Source organism: Melospiza melodia, chromosome 2 (assembly GCF_035770615.1).
Source record: "Melospiza melodia melodia isolate bMelMel2 chromosome 2, bMelMel2.pri, whole genome shotgun sequence".
NCBI classification, from domain to species: domain Eukaryota; kingdom Metazoa; phylum Chordata; class Aves; order Passeriformes; family Passerellidae; genus Melospiza; species Melospiza melodia.
Window position 1 is genome coordinate 123,728,182 of NC_086195.1, and position 21,550 is coordinate 123,749,731.

General features: G+C 41.4%; 1 long non-coding RNA gene across 1 annotated transcript; it reads left to right on the top strand.

Moving 5' to 3' along the window:
- Nucleotides 1-281: 281 nt before the first annotated feature.
- LOC134415238 (uncharacterized) lies at nt 282-18,405 on the top strand. The gene is made up of 3 exons (XR_010026974.1): nt 282-577; nt 14,490-14,635; nt 17,933-18,405. It is a non-coding gene; the product is annotated as an uncharacterized LOC134415238 (long non-coding RNA).
- Nucleotides 18,406-21,550: the final 3,145 nt, after the last annotated feature.

Here is a 21,550-nt window from a genome sequence, read left to right on the forward strand (position 1 = left end):
CTGAAAAGCAATACAGCTAGAAGGATTTTGAAAAAAAATGTAGCATTTATTGTTTTGCCTGGTAAGTACGCGAACCTTTGATCTAATGTATGTGTGCCTGTCTCAACGCATGGTATGTACCCACCACTGTTTTCCTAGCTGTGCCTAGACACTCCCCTCTGAAACAATTCCTTTTTAGAGTGTCTCCTTGCTCTGTGCCAGGCACTTTGCTATCCGCCTGAGCAGATGGAAATATGCGTGCCTCTAACAAATGTGACCTTGTTAAGCTGCTCATCCTTCATGTCTGAGTGAGAGAGAGCAGAAAAATGTTACACCCACCACCTTCCAGAGGGCAAAGAGCCTCCAACGGCGCGCGCTTGCCGTGCTGTGAGGTGTCTCCTGGTAACGCTGCCTTGATATGATCAACACTGCAGCTACTGCTTCTCAGCATCTCAGCATTGCTATAAAGCATATGCTTGCCTGCACACCAACGCCTGCTCCCTCTTCAGCTCCTGGAAACCCACCTGGGGCTAAACGTGGGGTGCCGGCAAGGAGCCGTGGCACAGCAGTAGCTGTCATTTCGGCAGCCTTTGAAAAGGTAACGTGAGAGATAAGCACAAAAATAGAATGGTAATGTGTGTATGGGAAAAAAGAATAAATGGAGGTTTGTAAATAGCTTTGCTCTGTGACTTGATCCTAAAAGAAAGTTCTTAAAGAAACCTGCAACTGCTGCAGCATAATTGGGGTTTGTCTCACTTCATACAAGATACAAGAAAGTTCTAAGTCCTGTGAGTGTGACCGAAGAAGTAGAACATGAACCTCCAGAGAGTAATTCACCTGACCTCTCTTAGGTTGCTTGTCCTCTGGAGCAGCCTATTCATTCCTAGAAGAAGAAATTCTATTATTCTTAGCCCTTGAGGGCTCCAGTCAGTTGCTCACAGGGAGCTGTTTCCAGCTACTGAATATACCTTGTGGTCTCTGAGACACCTGTGTGGGGCAGGAGGGAGGGCACAGGAGCTGAAGGTGGCCTGTGCTGCTGTGGCTGCATGAAGGAGCCCAGGGCACCACACAGGGCACGAGACAAGGTGTGGGCAGTGGAATGAACTCCCTAACCTTCAGGTTCTTACAGCAGGTCTGATGTATCTTCACACAAATACAATACCACCAATAGCCACACTCAGCCCATTGTCTTAATAAGGACAATAAGTGTGCCTGTTATAACTCCATGAACTTCAGAGGACCAAGCCCCACCCCTGTTCCTCTGCCAAAGTGCTCTGTAGAGTGTGAGGTCCAAGGGCTGCTCCCAGTGGGAATCACAGCTGAGGGCCACATTTCAGTGCCTTACAAGTTACCTTCTCACCTTAAGCATCATCCTAGTAGAGGAAGATTCTTGGAAGGTGGCAGGGAAATCCAAGGGAATGGCTGCAGAAACGTGAGGCTGGAGAGTGGGGAGGGCTGACAGTGAGCAAGGAAGGGGTTGCAATGACCTTTGGTCCATCCTAAGCCTTCTCACCCCTCCTCCATACCTCTTTATATCTTTCACACTCTCTTCATCTACTACTGGCTTTTGTCCCAAGTTTTGTAGCTGCTGAATACAAGGGAAGGAAGAATATGCAATTAGAATATACATCATCAGGGACACATAGGAATTTTTGCATCTGGCACTGCAATCATTTGAAATTGAATAAATCTAAGCCTTTGCAGCATATTTAAGACAGTTGAAGCCTGACAGTTGACAACAAAATTACTTGGCTTTCATCATTCACCCTTTGTCTTTGGTGGCAGGATCCCACTGATGCAGTGAGGTAAGGAGTGAGCTACCAAAACCTCATGTCTGTTTTTCAGGCAGGGCAGTGTGGGTGAATGATGGCAGCTCTTTAAAAGTATTGGCTCACTGAGCAGTTGTTATCAATACACAAGAAAGTCTTAGCAGACAGACAGCCTAAAAATCAGAAACAAGTTCACGCCTGGGACAGCTTAAAAGGAGCTACAGATACCCCATATCTCTCCTTTGTTGGGCTGGTGAGGTGGCTACCAGCCAAGTGTGTGTTCTCTCCTTTTAGGGTCTAGTCCCTGCTATCAGCAAATTGTTTTCATGTTTGGTAAACCAGCCAACTTATGACCTATTAGCTGCTGACAAGTGAAGAAGGTGCTCTTCTATCCCTGGTAAAATAACAAAAAATTAATAGGCCAGATTATCAAATCTGATCTGGTGCTTCTGTGGTGTTCACGAGATGAACAGGAGCTGGCAAACATTCAACCTCAAATGACCAGCTAGAAATGCCTCTCCTGGTCTCCCCAAATCACAAGAAGAGCAAAAATGGAGGAGAAGCAGGTAGAGATGTTCCCCATGCAAAGCTAAACTTAACCCAGGTCACTGCATCAGTGTGAGGTGTCTTACCCCACAGGTACAGACTGTTGAGAAAACACAACTGGACTTGTCCTGGTAGCGCTCACTTTCTGAACCAATGTAGATTAGACTGTAGGTCAGCCAAGCAACTGACCACAGCTTTTTGCCAAGCAGCATTTCTTGGGGTAATCCGCGGTGGTACAGTGTTCTGTCTGAACAGGGACAGAGAGATGCTATCAGCAGATTCTGAGTAATGTTTCAGCAGTGAAAAAGAGATTCTTTTATCACTGCCCTAGATCCACAAGAAATTTATAAACTTCCGCTTTTCCTTCCTTCCATCTTGAAAACACCTCTCTTAAAAGGGGCATGAGATTTCTGTCCTGCTTAGCTGCTCTCTCCATAGACAAGGGAGGAAAGGCAACCTCAGAGTGGGAGGTATCTCCAGGCATCACTGGAAAAAAACAAAAAAAAAAAACCTTCTTTTCTGGCAAGGAAAATGTTGGCAGTGTTAATCATTGCCAGTGCCAAGTGTTAAGAAAAAGACAAACAATGAGGCAGATTTCAACAAACATGAGATTAAAAGCAGTGCCTCTGGCTTGTGTTAATGGCCTCCTGATACTCGGGCTTGTGGTGTTAAGGAGAGGTTGTATATGTGTGGGATGGGAAAGATTAGCTGTTAACCTTACAGGTTGGCTTTATCTATCACATGAAGATGTCTTTTTAAAAAATTAAATCTGGGATTCTTACTCAGCCTTCTGTTTTCAGACTGTGAGGCTTGATGTAAAAGATCAAATCATTGAACAAAATTATAAATGGCCATCATGTGCAACATGTTGTGGCCTTTTTCTCTTTCTAGGTATTTCTGCTCAAAGTATCAGAGTAATCCTCTACTACAACTAAGACCTGGGAGCAGCATGCAGTAATTGTCTCAATTTTAGATCTTGTGGCTGTGTAGACTCTTGTTTCACCAAAAACTCTACTTTTGTAGAGACCAATACTCTGCTTTTGTTTAAATTAGTCTCCTGACTCCATCAAGACAGGTTCAATTTTTGCAGTAACTGGAATGGGCCATGGCCAGTAGCTGGAGGTTGCTCTATGCCACCTCACCATTGCCAGGTGTGGGAAGAAGAAACTTTGTCTTCCAGGGAGAAGGGTTTCCTTCTGGTGAAGCCAGCATGGCAGAAGGAGCAGAGGGGTAGCACTGGCTCTGAGCCAGAGGGGCAGTGGGGATGGCATGGAGGAGGGGGCAGCTGGGTTTTGTCTACTGTGGTGAGCAATAATGTCTGTTTTCTTCTACCCTCTGTCATCAGCATTGTTTTCTTATCTCATTGCTGTTTCCAGTAAATTGTTCTTACCTTAACCAATGATCGTTATTTTTGTGCTTCCAATTTTCCTCTCCAGCACCTCTCAGGGAAAGGGGGAGAGGGATAAGGAGGAGGTTACCAAGCAAGCAGCAGTGTGGTTTGGAGAGTCTCAGTGGGAACACTAAACTGGAGAGTACCATTCCTAAACCACAACAATTGTCCAGAATCTTCCTTCAAAACTGTTTTTGGTGAAAACCAATGTAACATTCATTTTCCCAAATAAGTGTTTGTGTTCCAAGATGAATATTTAATTTATTGAGAAAATAAATTTAATTAATTGAGACCTTGACCCTAGGACCTTATGAAAGCTGTGGTTCAGTGGTTCTCCTGCATCAGCTTGATTCCTACCGTGTTCCACTGCTTCCCCAGGGAACACAACTCTGCAGCAGCAGAATTGCAAGGTCACAGGCATCACTTGCCCAGCAAGCCTGCTGTGTGTAGAAAGGATGTGGACGGATGTGGACGTGAGAGAGCTGATAAACAGATCTCAACAGTCATTGCAGAGACATTTCTAAAGTACCTTGGTTCTTGGTGGAGAGATTTTTAAAAATTGAAAAAAAATAACATAGATGTTTCTGTTTTTTTTTTTTTTTTGTTTGTTTGTTTTTTTGGTTTTTTTTTATACAATCAGATTTTGCTTGCAAAGTGAGGAGGAAGCATTTGTTTTCTCTCAGCTGGTACAAACAAATTTTGCACCTGTGTAATTTGGCACTCAATGCATAATTATGTTTCTGTATTGCCATAGTACCTGAGAACCCTGACAGAGACTAGAACTTCAGAGAAACCAAAACATTTCTTTCTTGAAGCTGAGGTAGCAGATTTCGAGCTGAAAAATAGCAAATTTAAAAAATAAAGAATTTCAAGAATTTTTTTAAAGAATATCTTTTAAAAATAAAGAATTTTTTAAATTTGTTTGAAAAAATTCTTAATATCTTTCAGACCACAATGAGAATTTAAAATACAGACAAACTAAAATAGAGGTGTATTGAGATTTCTGTCTATAAGATGATAAATTTGAAAAATTGCCAGTTTAGGTGCAACATGTACACCAGACACTATTAGAAGCAGAGACTTTTTAGCAATTAAATACAAGAGCAGGGTCCTACTGTTCTATGCAAATAAAAAGTTGAAAAGTAGTTGTTTATGAATTTGTGTTAGATTCAGCATTATCAAACAATACCTAAGCTCAACCCAAACCTTCTCCTTTGTTTGGTGTCAATTCTCTGATGTCTAATGAGGAGATAACCTCAACCCTACATCCCTCTAGGGTTTTGTTGCTCTAGTTAATTGCTTATTTGCATGACTCTTGTGGAGGAAAAAATAAAAAAAAAAAAAAAAGAAGAGCTGTATTTAACCCTTCTAACAATGTATATTGAAATTATCAGAGTCTTCAAAGGTTGTTGGGTGATACACACACAGTGTGACTGGACAGAAGGACATCTGCAACAGTGTGCCCAACAGGATGCTTTCCCTCTTCCAGAGTTTTGTGGCATCCAGAAGCCTAAAAACCTTTCCTATCAGGCTCCTCTCTTTCACTTTAAATAGGAAAAGCACTTGAAAGCTAAGTTCCTATTTATGCCTTTATGATGGCATTTCAAAACTTTCCCCAGAATCATCTCATGTGTTAAAGAAACTCTTGTGTGGGAGGAGAGAAATAGTGCTGAGCAAGACCATGAACAGCATGGGAAGGCTGTCTGCCAGATTTTGCCTCATCATCCTCAAATTCAGCTCTGAGGGAGTCCTGAGTCACTTTCACGGATATAAAAGTAGAATATTTTCACAAATCTAAGTAAAGATATGGGATTTTACTTCTACTTTTTCTGCTGGCTTCTCAGCTCTGTATTTTTCTTGCCCACGTTTCCATTTCATCCTTGGATTTTCTCAGCCTTCATTTGCTCAGTAATTCTCTGGTTTATGTCCACAACCTTTTTAGTGTTGTCACTTAGATGTTGCATCTGAAAAGACAGCATGCTGGTGTCCAGAGGAAAAAGAGGAGTGTGGGTAGGTCAGATCACACCTCTGCCACGTTCACACCTGTGCTGTGGCTGACCTGTTGTATTGTCTGGGGGTGTCTCCCTGCTGGGTACCCCAGAGAGCCCCAGCCACACCAAAGGCTGTCATCCCTCTGACAGTGTGCAGGAGAGAGGTGAGGAGAGAAAGGAGGGAAGTCTTCAGGCAGAAGAGAAAATGAAATGGGAGACTTCCCTGTCTCTGGCAAAGGTTAAGACAAGTACAGACAGGGACAGGAATGCCATTCAATTGTTGAGAGAAAGAGAGATAAGAAGAAGAGTAGTACTTCATCTGATATGGTTGTTTGTGGTCCTCGAGTAAGGAAGGCTCAGCAGGTCCAGTGCAGGTAGAGATGGGTGAGGCAGAAGAATGGGCAGTGTTGGTCAAGAACTCTTCAGTCATCAACAGATCCCAAGTCTCTTCCATGGCCAGGGAGAAGGGCAGTTCTCTTCCACCAGTGCCATTCCCAGCCTGTTTGACTTCAGAAAAAGGATGGCTTGACCCTTACTCATTGACCTTTTAGATAATAGCATAAAGGTCACCTCTGGTTTTGACAGCCTTTTAAAATAAAAAAAATAAAAGGTCACATGGACTCCAATATATGGTTAAACTTTGATCATTCTACAGAGCTTTGCTGTGTCATGGGACAGAATGAGGAAATGGCTCTTGGCCTTTTCTCTTTAAATTCATAAAGGAGGAGACAGAAATTTTTCCTTCATCTACACAAGTAACTTAAATGTTATATCAGGAAAAAATTCTGTATAGAGATGTTTTCACTATACTACTGGATCATATGATTAATCTTCTCCTGCTTTTAACAGGTTTTATTTCAGGTTACAAAGCATGGCAACTGAATTCTTTTTTTGTTGTTCTAGTTTTACTGATTTATCTTTTCCTTCTTGTTTCTTCCTCAAAGTTTACATAGCAGTCAGTCATCTGCACCACCTCACCTAATTAGATGAGAATGTCCAAGTCTTCTGATGCGGAGCAAAAAGTACTATTAGGGCATTCTGCTTATCTATTACTGATACCCATTTTAATACCTTAATTAACAAAGTAGAGGGAATACACTCAAAGGTCAACATGAAATCCAGAACTAAAGCAATAAGTCAATAATACATTTGAGATTGTCAGGTGGTCTGTAGGACTGAATTTTAGACAGTAATTTCATTTAAGGAATGGTAGCTGATTGAAGATTTTAAACCGAGTGGAGGTCATAAAAGTTCCTGCCATACCATGGCTGCTCATTGTGAAATAAAACCTGTTTGATCCACACACACCACTACATCAGGATATCCACCTGGGAAATGTGGAATAAGGCTTACATGTTACTGATGTAAAACTACAGCTGCTTTAGAGAAGAATGTTCCACAAATACTTATAATCAGGGTCTGTCCATCCTTGCCATTATTTAGAAAAGAGCTTTCTTTTGGGGGAGGAAACTGCAATGACATAATCTGCCTCCTAAGGTGTATGAAAAGAGATATAAACATGTGAGTACAAGAACTGCAATCCTCTCCCATAGTATTCTTCCAGTATCCATAAATTACTACAAACGATTATTACATCGATCTTAAAAAACCGCAGTATAATATATCTAAACAATATTAAAAAAAAAAAAAAAGTAAGATGCTGCAGTTAGTTAAGTTTAGAAATGTTGCACTGTAGGAGTAGCAGCAAGAATGACAATTTAGCAGGAAATACCCCCGTGAGTTGCAATTTTATGTATTCCTGACTACAGATGGTGAGAAGGAAAAAACATAAGTGTATTGGAAGAAACCTGATTGGGATTAGATATTTATAACATTTATAGCATTCCAAAAGGCACATCTCCCTTATCTCCCCCTCATCTTACAGCTCATTTCAATAATCAGAAGGCCATACCCAAGCTCCTGCTGGACAGTCAACACAGAGCATCATCCCCCTGGGCCTGCAGAGAGGTCAATTCCAATTCAGCCAGCACATCTCCAGGAAAAACATCTTTATTTTTTCAGTGTGGCCACTGTCCCTTGGCCTCTTTTTTGAAGTTTATTGCTTTCAAGAGCTGTGAGCATCCAGATGTCTCTCATCTCTACTGAGAGAGTTTCCTGAGCAGTTTTCCTTCCTTGCTCTTCTGCAGTTCATAATTCTGACATGAGCCATCTCTTCATGGGATAGAAAGTCACTTCATGAAATCAATAGGACAACATTTCGTGGATCATTAGGCACCCCAGCACAGGAGGATTGTTTGGAGGAACAAGGGAAAATGGAGAGTACAGTGAGAGACATTTTTACTCTGTCATATCTTAAATCCTGAACGCTTGAATTATTTATGCTTGTGCACAGATTCCTTAGTAAGAAGACAAAACAAAATCTGATAATGTTTCTTTTAAGCAAGTCTCAACAAAATCATAGATCTTGCTTGCCAGATAATGAGGTTGCTGTTTTTTCCTTCTCTTATTTGAAGGCATTGTATGAATTTTTGTAGTCTTGGGTTATTGCCCTGGAGAATGGCCCATAATTTGAGTTAGTGAACATACTGTCTTTGTTATGACTTTGAATGGGGTTGGTTCTAAATAAATCATGAATAACAAGAAAAAAACACAGCAAACAAATACAGAAGCATTCATGTGACCAGACTAGAAAGACTAGCCTTTTGTATCCAAGTAAATAATGTGGTGGGAAGTGGATCCTCTCACACTGAAAATGACCATTAAAAGTCCTGGTAAAGGCTGCAAAGTTTGCATGCCCATCACAGTGGTGGTTCGTGTGCTGCCCTGCACTTTTCATGGTGGGCTTTCTCAGGCACCAGGGAAATCCCTGCCTCAGTAAGAAGGTCACACAAGTTGTAAAGAGGAAGACACATGAGGCCTTCAGCATGAGAGCAAGGAGCTCATGAAGGTTTGTAGGGCATTCAGGCATATTCCCCACCTGGAGCAGTGAGATGAAGGTGGCCCAAGTCTAAGAAAAATTCCTTTGGAAAAGTATCAGCAACAGACTATCTGGCAGTTGGTGCAGGCACAGGATTATCCATGTATTGAGACAGATTCACTTTTCCCAGCTGGCATACCCAACATCCAGAGATAATTTGTGGGCTGCCATCATTTCATGTCTGTCAGTCAGACTGTCTTGGTCCAAGCACCGCTCATTGCTCAGCGGGTCATGCGTCACCTGCACAGAGACGTGCTCCTCTTGGCCACTACAGATCATGTTTCCTGCCACCACTGCATGTGCTCCCAAAAATATGGCATGCAGGCTGTACAGATCCTCCAGGAAAGGACAAAGACATGGCTCTGTATATGTTCTGGACAGCTTGAGGGACTGCTTCCCAACTTTCCTCCCCCAGTTTTTGCATAAGGGGAAGCTCCAGTAGTCTCCCACCTGAAGATACTTCTGGAGCCAAACAAATATTCAAGGGATGAAAAAAAACTTATTGTAGTACAGAAAGAAATATTTCTTCATTAGCTTTGGTAAAGGCCTACAGACTTCTAATTCATAAGAGCTTTATCCCTGTTTTCTGCTTTAGAACTGATCCAATTAGGGTTCAGACCTTTCCTGGTTTAAACAAACTCTGTGCTACAAATCCTAACGCGTAGGCGATGTGCTGATATGTGGGAATGAAGGGATATGCTAAAAATATAAATGCACTTAAGGGAATAAAATAACAGGGGAGGAATACAGCAGGAAATTATTATTTAAATGCTAAAAAAAAGCAATGGTTTGGTTCACATAAAGTAGGTACAGAAAATAGTTCAAGTGTAATTTTTATCTTTGTAATATTTCTTTAAAAACTGTGAAAGCGTTTGTAGCTGGCTGAAGATCCTCTGGGACAACATGTACATTCTAGCAGCATTATCTTCTCAGTCTGTTCCTATGACTGTTGTGTACTGCTGTTGTGACAACAGATTAGCTGCAGCTATTCCAGTTTCCAATTGAATTTGGATTAATGGGTCATTTTAAGGTCTTCTCTAAATCTATTGCATACTCCACATAAATTATATGAGAGCTGGGGTATTTTGGAAGTAAAGAAAATGTTTTCAAAAGCCCATATATTGCTAAAGGGTTTGGTTTTTTTTTTTAGCCTCGTGCCTTTGTCATTTTTCCAACGGAAAATGGAGAAAAATGTAGTCCAGGACAATGTAAAAACTTTCTCTGTTTAGCTGTATGGTGTTAATATTTCATTCTAGTCCTTCACAGTGTATAAACTTGAAGCTCAGTGAAATAAATGAGGTAGCTGGAATTCACAAACATAGCTGCAAATCCTATTAGCAGTTAAACACAACAAGTCTGAAATGCACCCTGGTGTGCATGAAATCTACTGTGCAAACACAAAATAATCACTTCGGGTTGAGTGACATTTGCAACTTATAGGTAAAAGTACTCAGAGAGCTTGGTGTATTTAAGCAAGTCTGCCTTTTCCTGAAAGTGTCTACTCAGTCACTTGAAACTTAACATTTAATAGAGGGGAGGGAACAACAGCCAAGGAGATGTTCTGGTCTAGTACAAGGCTGGATTGTGACAATAGATGGGCCTGTTACGTGGCAACTAAAGAAAAGCAGGAGGGTGTTTAGCTTCCAGCAGCACTAAAGTAAACAGGTAAGAGTGGGAGGCTGGATGGGGATGTGCCTCTGTTACGCACTGGAAACTGCTATCCAGGATATCTAAACACATTCCTGGTGCTCTTCCAGGCAGCACCTGTCTCTCACATCCGTGCTCAGGTCTAAAACACTCGTGTGAGCAGCCTTGTTCCAGCTGCTGTAGCAGTCACCACTCAGGAAGAAATGCAGTCCATTTTTTAAATTAGCCATCAGTCTCAGAGACTCAGCAGGAGATACTGCAGTGATATTGACTGCGTGGCCATGAGTTGCTCAATCTTTGTAGGACCAGATCTTCCACTCCATCCTGATGTGAGGAGGGCAGGGCAGGAGAAAGGAGAAAAGGAAAAAGAAAGGAAAGGAAAAAAGAAAGTGTTCTCACTAAAATACTTGCCCCAGCTCGGAGGCAGCTAATGATGGAAAATGCAGCATTTACTTTTGTAACTTATTCCAGCAATGAACAATCTCACAGCCAGAAACGTCTATTCCTGTTTCTGGTTTGAATGCACTTGGATTTAACTTCCAGGTATTAAAGCATTCCCTCCTGCCCCTCACAGGAAATTACACCCAGGCACTCAACACCCCTCCAGTTTGTTTTTGAAGAATTAACAGATTCTTCCTGTATCAGAGCACACGGCAGTTTTTCCAACCTTTAATTCATTCTGGCAGCTCTTTGCTGCAGTCTCAGTAGCCTTTCAAGTCCCTTTAAAAAGGGGCACACCAGAATTATGTGCTGGTATCTGGGTTGACAACAGAGCTAAATTTATCTCACAACTCCTCTGATTTTATATCCAGGATCCCACATGCCCTGGGTGACTGTGGTGCTCCTTCTGTGCCGTCACCTCTCAGGCTGCTGTTAGGGGCTGATGTTTCTGAGGATACAGCTCCCCAGTCTGAGAGGATGGGCTGGCTCTTTTCCAGCTGTGGCTCTTCCAGGTCTGATCACCACTTGGCACCAGCATCAAAGCATGTTTTGGCTGTGACACCTCACCTTGGTGAGGGAGGATACATCCACAAGTGCTCATGGATGCCCTAGGCTGGAGGTAGATGTCAGACCCCATCTTCCTTGAGTGATCGAGGTCACTCAGTATCACCATCCTTCCCTCACCATTATGTCCTGCTTTCTAATCTACACCTGAATATATTATTATGATTATTATGATTATGATTATGATTAGTTAGAAATAATCTTATGTATGCTTCTCAATTTGAAGTGATAAACAGAGTCAAATTCTAATACAAATGTCTGTAGGACTTGACTAGAAATGACCATTTATGATACCCATGGGCAAACAATTTTTGGTGTCTGTCATACAGACAGTGTAGGGCATTTAGTGTGTTATATTCACAGCACTAGCCCATGTGTCAGGTAGGATATTGTTAAGGAGAATCTAAGAGTACTTTGTATGCTGTCAAGCTCCTTTATGTCACAAACGTGTAATTTCATTAAAAAAGGTAATCAGACTTTCTTTATAAACAGATTGATTTTCCATAAGGCCATGTTGATCAATATTAATTTAATTCTCTACCTTTGTTTCTTTTTTAATTTTCAAGGTCTTTCATTATTTTGAATTTGCTAATGACTAATATCAAGCTTAATAGCCAGAGCAAGTTTGCTGCTGGCACAGAATCAGCATGTTCTCACACTTTTGGGATTTGCTTGGGGCTTTAAGACCTCTACAAAATTAGTGTCAAAATAGTCCATCTTGCTTTTTTTGCTAGCATTAATAGAAATTCTCAATAAATTAACATCTTAAACAGTTTGCCATCTCTGTAGCAATTGGCTGATATCACAGCCAATATTTTGCTCCTGGTAGAATTAAAATTCCTCTAACGGTCTGTGACTCAGGTAGAAGATAGGCTATACCATTGATCATAGAGGCAGCTAGCACAGCACTAGCTGCACACATAAGCAAATGCTGAGGAGAGATAAGGACAGGTAAATAGCCCTAGGTACTCTTCCAGCAGCCACCCAGTGTACTTGTTTGTCTTGTTTGTCTACACTGCATATATTCTCATTTGTATTTCTTGTCTCTACATTCCCTATGTTCACCTCTCTATATATGCACAGGGATATATGCTCTCACATATATATATATGTTCCCACCTTCAATATTAACAAGTGACACTTTGACCAGAGCTGTCTTGATTGCAAAAGAGATATTTTTAAGGTAGTCTAAAAAAACCTCTGGATATGCAACTTCTTTATCTGTTGATGGATCTTCCCTGTACTGACCTAGCTAGGTACTGCAAACCCAAGTTTAACATAAATGATGAATTGCCTCCTGTTGCTGGCTTCTTTAAGGGTCACATTCACACAGTCAGTCCCCCTTTTTCCTTTCCTGTTGAATGGGTGAGATTTCTTAGAACAATTTTGCAACAGCACTGTGGAATATATTGTTAAAGTACGCCCCATTAATGTCTTGATTGTGCAGAGGTCTCTTAAAAGGAACAAGATGACTAATAGATGATAAGTATGGTACTTATTTTATGCCTTACAATAATCTAATTAAAGCATAAGTTATTATATATTTGTAGACTAAACATGCAAATCAAAGAGAGAATGCAAGAGGGTCTGAGATGGGCTTGCCATTTGGTGAGCACACTGTACAAGAGCATGTGTCACTCATTTAATTTAATGCATGATTAACAACTCCTGAACATGATTAGCACTTCTCTAATTGTGATTGATGTGAGATATTCTGCAACAGCCCTTCCACAAGTGAAAATTTGTAGATTGTTAAAATGGAAAAGTAAATATATTTTATCATCAGCCACCCAACATCTTGGAAAGTTCCGGTCTCCTCCAGCAATGTCCCAGTAAGCCTCTAATTCTGTCTGACACGAGTGGCTTTAGCTATATCCCTGTTTTTTTCAGAGCTGACATTCAGCTCCAAGATGTTCTCCAACAGGTGGCCTTTAGCTGGATGGTTACCAAGTGACACTGGTGACAACAATATTCTGTCCCATACATAAAATACAAGGGATGTGACAATGTCAGGAGATATCATAAAGCACAAGAGGAAAGCTTCCAGATAAACTGTGGCCAGTTCTCTTTTTTCCCCTCCTTGTTTCCCTGTTTAAAGATGAGCTTTCCTGACCTTTGCTCTTTAAAAAAGCCTGGGTTTGCTAGTTCACTCGCTTGCTTCCACCTTCCTCCAAGGGCATTTGGAAGGTAAACACTGTATTCTTTTCTGCCCTCCCCAAAAGATTCTAGATGCTGAAAGAAAAATGTTTGAAAGAAAGTGTCTTTTCTTTTCTTAAGACTTAAAAATTAAGTCTTTTGGTGCTCTTTAGGATTTCTAAGTTCCTTTTGGGTTTAGACCACTTGATGCACACAGTGTGTGTCTTCATGTCATTGTATAAAACAATGCTTTTTTGTTTCATTAAGTTATCAAAACTTTATGGAAGAAGAGCATAATTCCTTCACCTGGGCTGTGTTCCTTACATTCCTCAGGAGAGTTTTGAAGAAGTTGCCTGGACTTCTCTGGCTGTGTGGTGACCAGAGAAGCCAGCAGTGGTTTGTGAGCCAAAGGAAGGGGTGCAGTCTGCCCCCAGGGAATTAACAGGCAGCAGTCAGCTCTCCTGGGAAGCAGAGTGCTGGCCATGGATTAATTATGGGAATTTAGGGAAGTCGCTTGTCCTCTGTGGGGTTTGAAAACTTCTCTGTGAGTGAGACCTACGCCCTGGGCCTCCTGGGGTGGCTGCTCCCCATTTTGATACCTAGAGCAAGCCTGGGCAGGGAATAGCAAACACTCTGGGTTCACACACTGTCCTTTCCTCTCAGGGGGGTTAAATTCAGGGGGTTAATCCACAATCAATCTTGCCAGCATCAAGGGATATTCCAAGGTAGCAGAGCAGAGAGGACAGCAAGCCACCCATGCTGGGGGTTCTGATCCATGTCATGCAACATGATGGAGCCACACAGCCCCCAGCCTGCCTTCAGGTCAGGGATATTTCCTCCCTGTCAAAAGGCTTTTAAATGAAATCATCATAGTCAGCCAGCACAGAGGGGTGGAAGCCGTACCTGAGCTTCCAACATTGTACTGGGGAAAATGGAGTAAAGAGTGTGATGGACAGGGTAGGAGAGCCAGGTGAGAACTCTGCCCCTTTGGGTTTAAAAATCAATTGCAAGCCAAAAAGTCGGGTTTAGTGACCACAGTGACAATCTTATAAAGTAACATTTGTAATGTGTATTTGTTACCCCCACAGGCATTGCTCTGGCAGTATAAAAGGCCTTTAGGGCATCCCCGGATGGTGTTGTCTGTTCAGACTGAAAGCCTGCCTTGCAGCCATGCTGATCCCGTGACATCCGGCCCCAGATACCCCGCTGAAAGCAGAAGTCACTGAGGAACCAGGTACAACAAGGGACTGCCGATGGTGAAAGGAGAAGCAGATCTGCCCTCTTGTGTACATGGCATCTACTGCAACTTTTTCTAAATTAATATGAAGTTAATTTATTCCTTGTAGCAATAAATACGGAAAAGATATTAATCCTTTGAGTGTTTTAACCTCACCATAAAAAGAAAAATAAGAAAATAAAGAATGAAGGATTGGGTTATTTCTTCTCAGGAACTGGTTTGTAGACCTGAAGGTAACCAATGTGTGTAGCATGATCAGGAGAAGCTGCTTGGAACACTTAGGCTATCAAACTAGAGACTATGAAAATACAAGTAGTACAAAACCCCTAAGACAATAAATCTGATTGCTAGGGAAACTCAACCATCTGCAAAATTATTACCCATTAAAACTAAGCTGTTTTGTTGTTGTTGTTTTGTTTTGTCTTCTGCTTTTATCGAGGATGCAAAGTAGCTTGAGAGTTTTTATTGCATTCATCACAGCATGAAGGACCAAGAGAGATTTCAGCTGAGGCAAGCATATTTGGCCAGTCTTAATTAAACCAGAGAGGGACAGAGGGCAGCCAGCTTCATAGGGCTGGGAAGGTCAGACCTTCCATGTCCTCCTCCTTCCAGCTGTTTTCTTTGGAAGCTTCACAGCCAGTTCCTTTAGTCCCTAACATACCCAAATCTCATGTATTAGACATGACACTTGTAAGAAATTATAACCTGGGCAGCTTCTCTGGACACACAGATCAAAAGATCAGACTCTCAGCAAAGAGAAAATGTAGCACAGGTTGTTTTGAGTGCAAAGCTCAGGCTGGTCTTGCCATGGCACTGGCAGATCAACCTGCCAGTTTATAACCAGCTGCTCATTTTCTGTTTGCAAACAACTTAGTAATGTCTAGGGGTAAAGAGTAGAGCTTGTTCTGGATTGGACTTCTACAAACAGGGTTCTTTTTCTTTCTTTTCTTTTCTTTTCTTTTCTTTTCTTTTCTTTTCTTTTCTTTTCTTTTCTTTTCTTTTCTTTTCTTTTCTTTTCTTTTCTTTTCTTTTCTTTTCTTTGCTTTGCTTTGCTTTGCTTTGCTTTGCTTTGCTTTTTTCTTTTCTTTTTTTTCTGCTTTTCTTTTCTGATGACAATGAAAAACATAAATCAAAGGAAAAAAAAAGAGAAGCCAGGCAGTAAGGCAGTATTACAGAAGAATCTGTCAGTAGACAATGAATTTACAGCTGAATAGGCCAGCTGTAAATTGAGTGAAATCTGGATGCAGTTTTAAAACACAGGCTACAGCAAAAGGTGTGTTTTCAATTTGTCATCACTGTTCTGAAAATATGCTAAGTCAAATAGCATCAGTTTTTCACTTCTTTACAAGGAAAAAGCAATTATATTCTAGGCCTGAGGATATAGTAATATATAACAGAATAAACAAATTCTTCAGCATATAAGAATTCCATCTTCCATAGAAGTGGTAAATGTTGTTTAGGTGCATTTCCCAACAATTTTCCTGATTCTGTTTAAGAGTGTTTTTTTTCCCTTTAAGAGTTCCAGTGAGATCAGCAATAAAGTAATCTCATGTGAATTAGCCTGGTTTTGTCTGAAGCAAAATTACACCAGCAATACATGTGACTTGGTGGATCCTATCTAATATAACTTCATTATAAAACAACACCAATATCCCTCCTTACCACAGGACAAACAAGAACAAAAAGTAAAATTAATAAATTCTGTCATTGAAATAAAACCAATAATTATTATGGTTCCTTCTTCTCACTGTTTACCCTTTACCTATTTCAGACTCATTGTTGAAGATCTGGGGGATTCGTGGCCTTTTATGTTTGTTTATGCTAAAAAGTTGTGTCTAAAATCTGGGCTTGCAGTTTGAAATGGTACTGGGGCAAAACTATTTAACTGCATCATAAAGCAGGCTGCAAAATATTGAATGACAGGAAGATCAGGTGTTTTCTGTTTATTATTTCTCATTCAAAGAAAGGCCAAAATAAATATACTTTGTAAGGCCTCTTTACAAAAAAAATATTTAAACACTTTGTTTTTTGGTATCAGATACATTCTTTCATTTTTGTGTATGTGTGTGTGTGTATATATATATATATGCACACATATATAAAAACTTCCAAAGTATCTTCCATTCTTCTAATATTTCTTTCTTCCCTTCCCAGAGGGCTGAAACTCATGCACAAGTAAAGGAAAACACACACTATCCCCCTCCTTGTTTCTTCTTAGGACACATATTGCTGGTGGATGTGAATAATCAGTTCCCAGAGAGGGGATGCCCTTGAATCCAGGAGAACTGGAAGAATGTGGAGGTGCCTTCTCACCTTTTTTAATTGGCCATCCAGACTCAAACAGAAGCCAAGACATCCTCAAGAGGTCTTTGGCCAATCACAGCACTGACCTTATTTTTTGCCATTTTTGCAGAGATGTCTCTTTCAGTTACAGTCATTACAATGTGGATGTTTTAGTGTAAATTTTAAGGTCTATATTTTAAAAATGGAAGGAATCTGCAACAGAGTCAGCAGTTGGCAATATCTGAATGACTGATAGCCAGCAGAGGTTAATATCCCTTAACTTCCTCACAGGCCATCAACCCTGAGAGCTGATCATTAATTGCCTGCAGTAGCCTGTGCCATGGTCATTACTGCTTCGTTATTCAGACGAAATGAGTAATACCAATTTTAGGATTTCAGTTTTCATAAATGGAGAGCTCAGGTTTTTTTTCCCCCAACAAATTCCACATCCAATCTGACATTAATTTTCTCCCCACTTTAATAAACAATGCTCTATGCTTGTTAAGCTTTCATAACAGTAAAGACTTTTCCTATGTATTAGCCTATAGAGCAGACAAATAGCTGGATTATATTCAGTTATTGATGCATCACTGAAAAAATAACCACAGAAATCAATCATGGTAAGTAATAAATGAATGAGCTGGAAATTACAGGAAGAGTTGTGTCCAAACTGCAGAGCAGAGGCAGTGTGTGACTTGGTCCTGCTCTCTGTTCCCCAGTCACAGGGGAATCTTTGAGCTCAGACTCCTGGGCTTCCCTTCTGAGGAACCACAAGGCATGGGGCAGATTTGATTCATCAAGGTGCATACAGGGTCATCTTCCAAAATCCCCACTATTTCAGCCTCCTTGATTACACTGCAATGTAATTCACAAGCCAAAGTTGCTATAGGTTTGTCTTGATAAGAAAGTCTTGTAGAGTCTCAAAATCATGTGCTCTCATTTTTGCCCTGGAATCCAATAACCCTGCTTTCTCCACTTTTTTTTTTTTTTTTTTTTTTTTTTTCCCAACAGAGGGAAATGTGTGAATGCAAGACTGTGGTGAGCTCCAGCTGATCCCTGCTAAGGATGTGTCAGGCACTTGGTATCACAGGTATGTCTTTCCTTCCCAGGGGAAAAATTTACAGGCAGTCTTTGGGAAATCAAAGATAAATGCATGTTTGATGAGTTAAATGTACCAAAGCGCCAAATTGTTCCCATCCCAGATGAAACTTTGTGCAAGAAATGACACACCAGATCTGCCTTGCATGGATAACCACAAATAGCAATTACAGAATTACCTCCTGGGCATGTTTTTTATGGTGAAACTCTGTGGTGGGCAGAGTAGAAGAGGTCAAACTTGTCAGTCACAGCAGTGTCTCCTGCTTTGAAGATCAGTGAATTTGTCAGTTATAGTCAGGAGAAATGAGGCACCAGAACCAGCCCACGCACAACAGTTCACAGGCAAAGATTCAGGGAGGTTTAGATCCATGGTCTTGATACACTTCATCAGAGGTCACTTCTCAGCTAATCATTTTCCTACCCAATGCGCACCCAGCGTCCTGAAGCTTGTTCTGACAGTGTATAGTTCAGTGTGCCAAAAATTCTTTGCTATCTGATTGTCCATTATAAAATACTGTTGTGACCATGTTTGCACACACTCAAAAGCAAAATTGTAAGACAGCTCTGAGTGCCTCGCTTCTGGCAGCTCTTTTGCCCAAGGCAGGTGGCAGACCAGTACCCAGGCTTAGGAAAGGGTGTGGGGAAGAAGGGGCAGAAGAATGTGAGTCATCACTTCAGCTGCTTTTGTTATAAACACCATTCTGACCACATGACTCTGTTTCTGTTTGTGTTAGTATGCATTCAACTCATGAGTTGACAAATGGTGTGTATCAGACAGAATCTGTCTTTAAAGGAGGCTGCTGTTGGCTGTTTTGGGACCTTGGCCTCATGTGCTTGAGAATGCCTTCTTAGTCCATTTGGACAAGGTACAAGCAGTGTCCTGCAGAATTTTGTGTTACACAAGTCTTCTCAGCGCAGCACTTTCTGCAGGTTCGGCTGGACACAGTGGGATGGGAAGCTCTCAGTCTCTTTGCACAGCTGAATGCTGTGAGAGCTTGTCTAGAAAAAGCAAAGACAAGAAAAAGCATTTGCTAGGGAACGGATGTAATAGGAGCATGTTTGCACAAGTAAATTAAACAGGGCCAGACCATAAGTTTGAGCACTGCTCCTCCATATGTCTGTGCATCTTATCAGTGTTTTCCTTGAACAGATTAGGTCAGTCTACAGGCAGTCCTCTAGACAGCATGTGAAAGGACTACCCCAGCATGCCTGGACATGACCACACTTGGGATTTTGGAAAGAAGGAGTATAGAAAAAGCTTATGAGCCTAACAATTGTAGGATGGCAAACTGCAGAAGTTGTAAATCTTGAAACTCCTCTGTTGGCTTTTTTTAGTCTGTTTTAGTTCTCTTTTAAGTACTCTCCAGTGATGGAAATAGAGTCCCTATTTTAAAAAGTTTACTGAGAAAATGAAGAAGCAATGTAAAACCTGAGACAAAGAAAAGAGAATGAGGAATAAGAAGAATGTCCTGTGTTTATTTGGTTGCAAGCTCTTGACAGGTCTCCTGCATTCATATACTGGAATGTATATTTACATATATATGCATATACGAATGCATATGCATATAGATACACACACATATATATACATGCCCACATAGATACACAGATATGTCCATCATGGTTATCTTGAGGATCTAGCATATTATTGTTATCATATTACTGCACTACTTGTCAGGTGCATGACAGATGTGAGCTTTTTGACAGGAAAGAATGAGAATGTAAAAATCTTTCTCTGGAGGTCATTTCATGCATGGAGAGCTGCAAAAGGGAGGGCAGTGGAATGAGAATGGGAAATGGACAGTGAAAGGATGCCAAGAGCATTATCAGGACAAAGTGATAGGAAGAGAAGATCAGATGATCAGGGACAGAGCTACATAGGGGCTTGATAGTAAAAGGGGAATACATGTATTTTTAAAGCTGTGAAATGGAGAAAAGATAGGTTTGGAAAATGAGAGGGCACCAGTTGTGTGTGCAGTGTGGTGGAGGCTAATCCTAATTCTAATTCTTAGAAGGGGAAGAAGAGCTAAGAAATAATTTTGGTCCAAATGTTTATGTTCTTCCTTCTTAACAAATAATGCTGCTGCTGCTGCTGCTGCTGCTGCTGAGAAAACCCATGGACTGTGTGATTCTTAAGATTTGCTTCTTGAAGATTTTCTTACATTTAGAGTAGTTGTCCACTCTCGCTCACACAGTCAGGTCTCACACAACTCATCTCTCAGCTGTTCCAAAGACAGAGGTAAAGCCATGAATTTGGAGGTGAGGAGGCAGCACCACAAATGGCCCCTATCTGATCAGGCAAAGGCTGCCCACATCTTGCATCACCTAACATGCCATGTCACAGATGGGACAGAGTTTTGACATGTCAGGCAGGTGTGTGTCCCCCATCCTCAAATAGGTCCTGACTGCTGGCAAGCTGCCCTGCAACAGCTCAGCATCCCAGTGTCTCCTGTGCCCTGGGACCTCTCCTAATCCATTTTTGTCCCTTGTATCAAGTAAAAAGAAATTTGACAGTATAAAGAAAACAGAAAAACTTTAGACTTCTCCATTCTCTACTGAATTAATCATCTCTGGCAGATTTGTGGCTTCCTATGACCCTTGAGTTTTACTGTCTGCTGGCACATCAGGCACTGATTTTCCTCTCTTTTTCCCCTACAGCAAGCATTACAGTGATCTTCTCAACACTGACAGGGACAGGGCTTATTTCCAGTAAAAGGGCACCATACTTAGCTGTGCAGGGTAAGTGAGGTTAGGGGGATAGGTACATGGGAATAATAAAGGCACAGAGGGCAGCAGACTTTCAATATGTTTGTGCAGCTAAATGTAACAAGTTCAGACACTATCATTTATTTTTTTCGACTGTTCACCAAAAAAACCCCTCTTTATGTTATTTTCTTTCTGTGAGTGCTTTCGTATTTTCCTTAACCTCTGCATTGCAGTGCAGCTAGGCTGTGCACATGAAGGTAGACTCCCTGCCCTGGGGAAGATCCAAGATAAGCAGAGAAGTGACATACAAATGGCAAGGGGGAGAGAGCGATCTAATCGCCTGGCCGCAAGCTCTGTGCATTAAGATAGCGAAGGCATACACAGAAGAGGAAAGCTGCTTTCTGCTGGGAGAGGCGTGCTTCTCTCCCCCTTCTCTTCCTTGCCCTTGTCTTTTATCCCTTGTCTCCCTTGTGCCCTTTTTGTACTTCCTGTGCTGAGATGGTGTTAGGCTTGTGAGGGCTGTGGCGTGGCCCGTGTACATTTACTGGCCCTTAGTTTGTTTTCTAATTGAGCTTGCTGCCTGTCTCCCAGCCCATGGCTGGCAGCCTGGCACAGGGGTGTCAGCTGTTCCTTGCTAAAATTGGCTCCATTCCTCTTGCTGTCTGGTGAATACCTAGCACCTGCTGATGGTCTCTGAGTCTGAGAATTTTCCCATGTCTCCCATATTGCACATAAAGATGGAAAATGAGCTATTTTTCCACTCCTCCCTTTCTCACGCCTAAAAAGTCTTTTCAGGTGTCAAATCTGAATTTAGCAATACCAAAG